The 1,726-nt window shown below is 39.9% G+C and overlaps 1 long non-coding RNA gene across 1 annotated transcript; it reads right to left on the reverse strand.

Annotated features, from left to right (window-relative positions):
• Window positions 1–1,417, reverse strand: LOC306931048. Its single transcript, XR_013790956.1, has 3 exons — window positions 1,240–1,417; window positions 1,093–1,160; window positions 1–890 (listed from the first exon to the last, which is right to left on the reverse strand). It is a non-coding gene; the product is annotated as an uncharacterized lncRNA (long non-coding RNA).
• Between the last annotated feature and the right edge of the window lie 309 nt (window positions 1,418–1,726).

A 1,726-nucleotide genomic window follows, 5' to 3' on the forward strand; every position in this document is an offset into this window, starting at 1 on the left:
CTGTAGTTTCCATTTGATACGCAAGCATTTTTCCTGTTGGAACTTGTTTACGGTTGCTGCGTCGAGGGCTTATGGTTTCGTCCTGAAGTTTGTCTTGTAAATCCGTCCATCTTTCTTTGAGATCTGTTAGTGTTTGTTTTTTATCATGAATGGCTTCCTTTAATTTTTGTCTTTCCTCGGGTTCCTTTTCCCTTTGGAGGGCATCCTTCAAGTCCTCAATTTCCTTGTCGACATTTTCCATTTGTTTGTCCAGTTCCTGGTCTAGATCAGACCCATGTACCTCAACACTTAAATCTGGCATTTTATAGTTTGGACATATAGCACAGAAAAGGACTGAAAATGACCATAAAAGGTGAACCAATGAAACCTCAGTGCAGTATTTAAACACTGAACAAACCCTTCAATGAAATCACCACATTGCATAAAAACTCCAAAACCACAGTATTAAAACTGTATGAAACCTTCATGAAAGGGACCTTGCATAAACCTTATCAACCGTAATTCATATGCATGGACACATGGCACTTGAAAACCCTTTAAACCATTTTTCAAAAAATAAATGTGTAAATGTCCACAGTTCACATTCCTCTGTATGAGCCTTTATTTTGTTTCTGGAGGTGTGTGTAATGTTCAATTGTGCATTTGTTGTGTTTGTGTGTGATCATCCATCAGACCACTAACCACTGCTGTGATGCAGGCTGACAGAGTGGAGTAGGCCGATTTCTGGTGTACAGGCCTCAGAATCTGAGACTGGGGCAATGTAGATGTCTTGCAGGGGAGGTGGGGGGGGGCCATGTTGGGTCAAGTTTTCACTGTAGCGTACCCGGCTGGATAAAGAGGTTGAAGGCCGACTGATGATGTGAAGTTTCTTTATTAAATCAACGTGAAAACTAAAAACAAAGCACAAAACGTATAATCAATATAAGGCACACATAATCAATATAAACAGACAAACAAATACAATTTACAAATAAACCAATTAAAAAGGTATATACATCAAACCACAATACCACATGAGCAGACCACCAACTACAACAATAAAATCCCACAACAATATCACACAAACAAATAACCATAAAAATTGACATTCACCTTGTTCCCTCTCCAGCTAGGTGCTAACTCATGATGTCCCTCGACCATGTCATTCTCCAGGAGAGTCACTAAAACCAATGAATCAACAAATTAAAATCTGAAAGTTCCATTTCCATTTGATCTGTTATTTAATTTCTCTGCACTCACTTGATCCTTTGTGTTCCATTTCATCCTGTTGACGAGGTTAGGCTTAGCTCTCAATCCTCTTTGTTTGAGAGAAGCATGGTGAGGAACAAACATTTCCTCTGACTGATGTTGGGCTGTCTTTTGTCTGTCAGTCTGGCTCAGGTGAGCGAGCGAGCTTCCTGTTTCCTGTTTCCTGACAGTCCTTCAAATTAAAAGCGTTTCCTCCATTTCGCTCCGGGGTCCGTTACACGCCCCTCACTTCACAAAGGTGTGATTTTTAATTGTTACAGCCTACTGCTGCACAAAGTTTTGGCATCAGTCAACCTTGTCTTGCTGCAGTGCACACTGATATAGGAGAAATGACATGGGAAATAAATAGAATATGATTGACCGCACAGTGCACACTGATTCATCAGAAACAGCCTGTGCAAATGAAATGCAATTAAACCAAAACAAATGATTACATTTCTGTAAAATTGCATCTCGATATATCTTCATACACCATGGA

The sequence above is a fragment of the Electrona antarctica genome (assembly GCF_951216825.1).
Source record: "Electrona antarctica genome assembly, chromosome: 1".
Lineage (NCBI taxonomy): Eukaryota > Metazoa > Chordata > Actinopteri > Myctophiformes > Myctophidae > Electrona > Electrona antarctica.